The following is a 9,486-nucleotide window of genomic DNA, read 5'->3' as shown; positions in this document are numbered from 1 at the left end:
TTGAGGATGATGAAGACATCCTTAGATTTATACAATGCATAGATGACTATGAAGGTCAAAAGATTGATTGTAATGCATTGGTCGAGGTAATAGATGGACATGAAACAATTTTTGGAAGTGACATAGTGTAGTTAGAGACAAATGAAATACCTAGGGGACTAGTTGAACTAGAGGGTATGTTTAGTTACAGTGATGGTCACTTACATCAAGCATCATCTACAAAGTTGGAGGAGTTGGAAGAGGTAAACTTGGGGACTGAATCTTCCCCTAATTTGGTGTATATCGAGAAAAACTTATCTCCCCTTATTAAGACTAACCTCCTTAATTTTCTAAGAAATTACAAACATGTTTTTGCTTGGGCCTATGAGGATTTGAAGGCGTTTAGACAAGACTTATTTCAACATGAAATACCTTTGCATCCTGATGCTAATCCTTTTAGACAAAAGAAAAGACCCATTAACCCCCTCCTAGAACCCAAAATGCAACAAGAGTTGATTAAGCTGAGAGAAGAGGGGATTATAAAGCCTATAAGGCATTCTTCATCGGTATCAAATTTAGTGTTTGTCAGAAAAAAGAATGGGGACATAAGGCTATGTGTGGATTTTAGGAACTTGAATGTTGCCTCCCTTAAAGATAATTACTCATCCCCAAACATGGAAGCCATGTTACAAAGGGTAACTGGTTGTGATTTACTGTCAATGATGGATGAATTCTTTGTTGATAATCGGGTATTAGTAAAAGAATCTGAGCAGTTCAAGACTCCTTTTACCACCCCTTGGGGAACCTATGTGTATGTAAGAATGCCATTTGGTTTGAAGAATGACGGTGCAACTTTTCAGAGCACTATGGATGTAGCTTTCAAGGAATTTATTAATATCATAATGGTTGTTTACCAAGATGATCTGACATGTTTCTCAAAGAAGGCAGAAGATCACTCTGGCCATTTAGAAAAAATATTTAGTAATGCCTTAGAATTTGGTGTATCTTTAAATCCAAAAAAATGCCACTTTGCTGTAACTGAAGGAAAGTTACTAGGGCACATTGTATCCAAGGAGGGAGTCAGGATTGACCCATAAAGAATTGAGGCTATCAACAGGGTGCCTCAACCAAAAAATATTAAAGGAATTCAGTCTTTTCTGGGTAAAGTAAACTTTGTCAGGAGATTTGTTGCAAATTTTGCTGAAATTGTCAAGCCTATTGTGAAGATTTTGAAGAAGGATGCCAAGTTTGTTTGGAACAATGAGGCAGCACTAGCATTTGATAAGATTAAATAGGCTATTCAGGAAGCCCCACTGCTTAAGTCCCCTGACTATAGTAAGCCTTTTTCACTATTTTCTTTTGCTTCACACCATACTATAGCAACGATACTATTATAGAAAGATGTTGAAGGTTATGAACATCCGATTGCCTTCTACAACAAATCATTGCAGGCTGCTGAATTAAAATATGAAATTATGGAAAAACATGCATATGATTTAGTCAAGGCTATTAAAGTATTTAGGCCTTATATGGTAAATGCCCAAATTGTAGTCTATGTACCACATGCAGCTACGAAAGACGTCCTGTCCCAGTCTGAAGTAATTGGAAAAAGATGCAGATGGATAAGCAGAATACAAGAATTTGATCTTGAGATCAAAATCACAAAGCTGGTAAGAGGTCTAGGCTTAGACAAGTTAATGATTGAGACAAACTTTGAGGATATTGACATAAATAATGTTGAAACTGAAGAGGTTATGGTTACTAGTATTGAGAGGCAACCATGGTATTCAGATATGGTATACTTCTTGAAGAATGCCTCATGTCCAGAAGGTATGACACACAACCAAAACAAAACACTAAAGCTAAAATCATAGAAATATGTTCTTATTAAGGGAGACCTATATTGGAGGAATAGTGATGGGATGCTACTAGTTTGTCTGGACGAATTCCAAGCTGAGAAGGTCATGAAATAGATGCACAATGGGGTATGCGGAGGCCACTATTCAGCTAAGACTACTACCAGTAAGATAATCAAAGTAGGTTATTATTGGCCAACTTTGTTCAAGGATGCTCATAAGTATGTTCAAAAGTGTGATCGTTGCCAAAGGTTCTCTTCTAGACTAAAGTATGCTGGTTCTTTGCCTTTGAATTCTGTTACAGTTGAAGCCCCTTTTATTCAATGGGGCATTGATTTTATTGGAGAGATAATAGAAAAATCAAGTAGGAGTCACATATGGATCATGGTGGCTACAGATTATTTCACCATGTGGATTGAAGCCATATCTACCAAACAGGCCACTAGTAGAGTGGTCATCGATTTTTTGATGGATAATATAATAACAAGGTTTGGTGTGCCTACTAAAATGGTCATGGACAATGCCATGTGCTTCAGGTCTGAGGAATTCACAGAATTCTGTGCTAATTATGGGATTATTATGTCATACTCTTCACCATACCACCCACAGGGAAATGGCCAGGCAAAATCAAGTAATAAAAGTCTTCTCAATATTATCAAGAAAATCCTAGAGGAAAATAAAAGGTCCTAGGATCAAAAGCTTAGGTTAGCTTTATGGGCTGACAGGGTGACTATAAAAAAGGCCATTGGTACATCCCCTTTTGAGCTGGTTTATGGAGTGAAAGACAGACTTCCTGTGAATAATTTGCTTTGAGTTTACAATTTTTTGTAGATTGAAGAATTAGAAATATTTGAACCCATGGAAGAAAGAATGATTTAGTTAGTAGAGCTGGAGGAAATGAGGACTGCAGCCCATAAAAGGAATATGGAACTTCAATTATAGTCAAAGTACCTTTTTGAAAAAAGGACAAGTGCAAGAATAATTCCAGATTGGTAACATGGTACTACAGTGGAATGCAAGAGATCAAGACAAAGGCAAGCACAAGAAATTTGAATCACTATGGATAGGCCCTCTAATCATTTTTTATGTCAATGGAAAAGATTCTTATTTCCTTCAAAGATTGAGTGGTGAGTTACAACTGCCAGTGCATGGACAGTTTCTGAAACAATATTTCTCATGAGGTTTTCCATGCACATTAGTTTAGGTTTTCTTTTGTTTGTTCTGCTTTGTTTTAGTTTTCTTTTGTTAGGGTTTTGTTGGTCTGTGTTCCAAAGTTTTTTCTAAGTTCTTGTATTGGTCTTGCATCCAATCATCCCCATTCAGAACCACTGTTATCAATGTTTTAAATGTGTTGGAGATCTTGCCTTTTATTTTTGAAAGTTTGTCAAAATTTTGATTTTGGTCCTTGTCTACGAGTCCATGGCCAAAAGGGTTCAGGGTTTTATTTTAAATTTCCTAATCTTTCAAAACATAAACCTTTGTGTTGTTTTACCTCCAAATATTTTTCCGCCTGTTGCTTTTTCCACTTGCCGCTTTGTGTTTTAGGCATAGGCGGGTTCTATTAATTTTGAAATATTTCGCATATTTTCCTAAGTCCTATGTTTCTTATGTATGTGTCTGGTCCTTAAAGATCAGGTATGTTTCCATAAATCTAACAATTGTCAATGCACCGCAATGGGAAGGTGCGTGATGATTATTCCTTGCGACCTAGTGACAAACCACTAGCGGCGGGCCCAGACAAAAGTTAAAGCAGATAGTTAAGCCAGACAGTTAAGTAAAGGCAGCTAGGTATTAAATAAGTTTAAAGATTGAACGATGAGTTCAAAATGATTGACGGTTAGCACTATGTCGTGAAGGGAAGTTGCATGATGTTTTTTCTTTGTGGATCAGCAACTAAGTGGAGCCAAAGCCTAAGGTGGGTCTGACGGTGCTGACATGGTGAGTGAGTTGGCGAACATGTGGATCTGCTAGCCAAAGCCTAAAGTGAAACGTGGCGGAGCATAGGGTATAAAACCAAGGTAGAAAGGTGAGTTGGGATCAAGGCAAGGTGGCGGACAAGTGGCGCCCAAATAAAATTCCAGGACAAATCAGAAGTGACACATGACAGGGGTCTGCAGATGAGTGAATGAATAATGGGCCTGCTTTGAAGGTTAAAATGGTTAACGACTAGACAAATCTGATGCAGATCAACGACTGTCACTATGCCATGAAGGGAAGTTGCACAATGGTTATTCATTGCGATATAGAGACAAACCACTAGCGGCAGAAGTTAAGGCTAATGGTTAAGGCAAGCGATTATGGTGAACAGTAAAATGATGGTGTTTAAGTGATAACGAATCATAAAGGTCGAGCAGTTTTGAGCTGATCTCACGACTGTCGCTATACCACAACATAAAGCTGCACGGTGGATATTCATTATGACATAGCGACAAATGGTGGGGCCCACTAGAAAGGAGCATCCAAAGCATGTTAAAGATCCGGTAAGATAAGAAAAGATCAACGATGGTCACTATACTGCAAAGGGAAGATGCTCGATTGATAACCTTTGCGGATCAGTGACAAAGGGCAGACAAGTGACCAATCAATGCGCCCAACGTGGAAATTGTTGTTGTTAACGAGTGTGTTAGTTTGGCATGGTTTGATGGTGGTCGATGTACCGTGGTTGAAATAAATCCAAACTTTAATCCTTGCGGGTTAGTGACTAAAGAAGAAATGTTTAGGGGAAGCCCTTTTGGGCCATTGGAGCCAAATTTTTGAAATATCGAGAGGTTTAATTGCAGAAGTGTGCGGCTTTATGAATTGGTAATCAATGCTCAGTTATTGTTAAGGCTCATTGATAAGACAATGTTCAAAACTTAACATAACAAAAGGGCATTCAAAGAGATTTTGCAAAGAATAGGTGCACTGTCTGAATTCTCTCAAGCTACAAGTATTTTTTTTTGTGATCAACTCTGTATCTCTTTCTCTGGTGGTGCTCAAAATTAATAAGGAATTATCATAAATAGTGATTGAGGTACGTATATTTTTTAAGATGGTACCGGGAAAGGAACCCAGAGAAAAGGTGGATTACCAAGAATGAGCTATCTGTGATGATTTCTTGGAGCAATTGGCTCAATCCACCAATAGTGTAGCCAAAATGAAAGAGCTTTTGCCTAAAGCTCCCCATTTGAAAATTGGTGACGGGCTATATGATAAAGGTTGTTGGTTGAGGGATGCTCAGATAGGAATGATAGGTTTAGGATTATCCAGAGTAGGATTTGGTTAGCAAAACTCACCTGATCCAATTAACAGTATATGGGAATTAGATGTTGGAAAGCTTGTAGTGCCTGGAGTTTTCATGGATGTCAATATGTTAACCCAAATTGTAGAAAATTATGACCCCATTACTAAAACTGTGAGAAATGTAAATGGGGGATCTCTAATTGAAATCAATGATGATGAATTCAGGAAATTCTTTCGGCTAAGTGAGGTCTCAAACTATTTAGAGCCTATTAATTTTGACATGCTTAAGGAGGTCTATGATGCACAAAAGGATCACCTTAGGAGTGGGCCATTGAAAGAATTCTTTGCAAAAATAGGAGGATTGACATTAGTAGGAACAAGCACAATGGAGCCTTTCCCTTTGAATTTCTTTATTTTGAGGGCTAAGGGAATATACTGGTCTGTTTATCAAATTCTTGGGGAAGATGCAGAAAGCACCATGCCAACCCATTACATGCTTATGATGGCACATATTTTGAAGCCATTCTCTGGTGGTGACTTATGATTTTGCAACTTACCTTATTGATGTCATTCACGAATGCCTAATTGGGATAAAAAATGCTAAGGTAGATAGACCTTTTGGATGGTATTCCCTGCTTATGCATATGTTCTTGTTTAAAGGTGCTGAATACTTTGCAAATGAGATGGACTTGTTAAGGGAAAAATATGGAGAAGAAATGCATGTTCAGTTATGGAGTACAGTTTTGTCTTGGAACAGGGAGGATGCAAGTTATTTGAAATTTGATAGATACTTTGCATCCAGGCTCAGAATCCTTTTATGCCAAGAAAACCCTAGGATTCCTAATGCCCTCTTAGAATTCATTAGACCCAAAGAGTTTGCTGAAAGTATGAAAATTGTGCACAACTGGGGTGACATAATGTTGTATCTAGTCTCTACTATTTTTAGAGTATATGGTTTTAGAGGAACTCCAAATTTGCTCCCCTACCAAGTCCCTTTGAATACAGGCATTGCTGAAATCTTGAGGCGAATTGGGGGCCTACAAGAATCAGAGTTTACAAACAAAGGAAGGGGGACCATTTTCTGAACAATCACTATGGCACATCAGTTTGTGATCACCAAGGGTGGTTGGGTACATTTTGAGAATTTTCTTTAGCCATACAGGTTACCCACTGCAGTTGCTAGGTTTGCTGATCTAGATGACTTCTTCAACGAAATGTTTAAGAAGAAAGTCAGGTGTGGGGGTAGAGCTCATCAGTTTAATTTTACTGAAGACCTCATAAGGAATGAATTTAAACTAGATGAACAAGAAGTAAGGAAGGAGAAATGGATTGCATTCAAGAAAACTTTAGATTTTATTGAACAATTTGATAGAAATTATGATCCCTTGGCTAGTTTTAATCCTTTTGAAGAAAAGATTAATTTTTTGGTGGTCTACTATGAGGATCTAATATAGACTTTAAAAGAGAAAAAGGAGGTTGTAATAGGAGCTGATCTTGAGAAAGCTAAACTTGTTTTAGCTAAGCCTGCTTACGCAAGGGTGGCTCCCTCGGGTGAGTATGTGATGTATAAAAGATTAGGGTATAACATAGTAATGCCTAAAATGGATGAGCCCTCAACTTCAAAGGGAAAAAGGCCAATAGAAGATGTCACTGAATTGCAAGCTTCCTCAAAGAGGCAAAGGCCAGGGAAATAAGTGCAGTCAAATGAGCCCTTGTATTCTCCTTCCTAATCCCCAATACACATAGGAGATGAGCATGCAATAGCTGAGTAGTTGTTGCAATTAGGGAGTCTTGGAGAAATTGCATGCACCTATGGAGAGTTACAAGAAGGAATGCCAGAAGAGCCAACAAGTGCCAAAATGGACTTGACTGTTGAAGAGTTTGCAGGCAAAGAACTGGACCCTGTCATTAAGCAAGCCAGTGAGGAATTTTGGCAGACAACAATATTATGAAAACATGAGCATTTTTGCAATTTGTTTGGAGGAAACATATAGGGCAATTCAAGGAGAGGTGTGAGAAAGGGAAGATTGAACATCCCCACAAAGATGCATCTGTTATTGAGGCAGAAGTAAAGCGGGAGATGTTTGTAGAATTTGAGGCAATTACCCCTGAGCAGGGGAGGAAAATGATTTTAAAAGCTAGAGTTTTGATTCTCCTTGAGTGGGATATAGCTGATGCATTGATTCTTGATGCAGTTAGAAAAGAGACTAGGCCTCTAGCAGGGGTAACTTAGAACAATTACCATGCGGACTTAGTTATGTGGTCATTAAGAAGACAAGAAAGCAAAGAGAGGAAAGACTCCTCAAAATCTAGTTATTCAAGAGGCATGATTGTTAAGAGAGTGAAGGACACAGGGGTGGTAAAGGATGCTAGTACAACTTTAGAATCTACAAAGTTTAGTATGGCTGTGGCTTAGAAAGAAGTGAAGGAGAAAGCTAATCTTCAGGTGAAGTTAGAAGTAGTCTTGAAAGCCTACAATGAAGCTAAACTTGAGATAGCTCGTAAGGACAACACGATTGCCAAGCTGAAGAGCCAGATGGTAGGACAACAACAAAAAGGTAAATCTTCCAGTTTGATGATTACCTCTTCTTCGGCCAGGCTTCCTCCTACTAGCCCAATTATTGAATTCCCTCCTTCTCCTCTGACTCCTAGTTTTCAATCTGCTAAAGTATCCAAGATGAGATGGAAAGATTGAAGCAAGCTCAGGCGATTTTTGCAAGTAAATATGAAGAGAAGATCAGGGGCACAATTTTGAAATTTGCTGATACAATCGAGGCTTCAATTGTGTATATCTATTTGAACAAAATTGTGAACCTTTTGAATTATTTGAAAGAGGATAAGGCTATTTTGGAGCCAATTTTGGGTAAATGAATGGCTAAGGAGGCTGACTTAGAACTTATATACTTATCCTAAGAGGAGGCAAATGATGATGCTACTATTAAGGCCACTTATGAGCTGGTAAAAGATATGTCCAGGTTAGTAGAGGGCAGGGTCCATATAGAAAGAAATGCAAACTTATATAGAAAAGAATATGCAGACCAAAAGCTTGAACTGTTCCCTGGAGGTTTTGTTAATAATGATAAATTGAAAGATAAAGAGGAATGGCTTGGTGATTTAGGCCATAAATTATCACAACAGATAAACAATATCATAAATGCAGATGATTCTTCCTTGTTTATTCAAACTATTAAGGAGATTGAAAAAATAAAGTCAAATTATGGTTTTTTGGAAAAGGAAGTTAAGCGGCTAAAGAAGATGTTGAAAGATTTAGATAAGTTGAAAAAGAAAATTGTTAGCTTTTCTTGGCCCAGTGATGACATTTTAAAGAATGGGAAGATAAGTACGTGATGAAAGGAACAGAGGCACAAGTAGAATCAACTGACATTCCAGTAGTTGGTGATCCCAAGGCAAGTGGAAGTGGTTAGTTGTTCTAACAGGCATTTTCGGGGATTACTAGTTTTGAAGAATTAAAGACATGAGGCATCCAATCTACAACGCATTAAGAAAGTCAGTTGGCTTATTTCTAGCTGGCTACCTTGTCTGTTAGGTTCTTTCTTCATTTGTGAGCAATGTAAGTTTTGGGGGGAATTACAGTTAGGATTAGAATATTTGTTTTCTAGGGAAGTCCGAAGCTTGTCGCATACATATCTCTATAAATGGATACCAGGACTACTTAGAAAGGGATCATAACAATTTTGTAGCTAAACTTTGGCAAAATTAATATAGATCATTTTCTTAAGAAATTTTGATTTAGATATGTCAGACTTGTAAAATTTTTAATGCGGAAATAAATATACAGTCTAGGGAATTTGAACTCAGACTTGTATTGTCTCTATGTCATTGTACTGGTGTTTATTTCATTTAAGAAATCAAAGATTGTTTATCTGAATGATTTGTTAAGCATTTAATGAATTTGTTTTAAGTCTTTTTCTCAAGGAGGAAATATAAACATACTTTGAACAAAGTCATTGATATCAGTATTTTGGTGTGGATTTGGATAATGAAGTTTGGTGCAGTTTAGGACTCTGTATATGTCAGGCATATACAGAGTTTACAAATCACGAACTTGTGACTTGTGTACAAGTTTCTTTTGTCAGGTTGTAGTTTGTTGTAGATGACTCTATTGCCCGGATAAGTCACTAGTTTACCTGTTGGTTTTTGTTGCATGTTGTGGTCCTATTCAAAAGTCAAATCAACTTTCTATTTTATGGTTAATCGTACCAGTCTTTAAGGGAAGTTTTATAGGAATTTACACTATTTTTATGTAAGCCTTTTGCTATTTTTGTAAGAAAGTAGTCATAAAAGGGTCCACCTGCCCAAGCTTTTTTAAAGGTTTAAAGTGTAGGAGGTTTCCTCAATTGGAACCTCATCTTGTTGTCTTTATTTCAAACTTTTGTTGCTCTCTTTCATTTTAGCACAGAGGTAGTAA

This window comes from Cryptomeria japonica, chromosome 10, assembly GCF_030272615.1.
Source record: "Cryptomeria japonica chromosome 10, Sugi_1.0, whole genome shotgun sequence".
Classification (NCBI taxonomy): domain Eukaryota; kingdom Viridiplantae; phylum Streptophyta; class Pinopsida; order Cupressales; family Cupressaceae; genus Cryptomeria; species Cryptomeria japonica.
The sequence above is the reverse complement of the archived record's forward strand: the minus strand, read 5'-3'. Positions refer to the sequence as shown.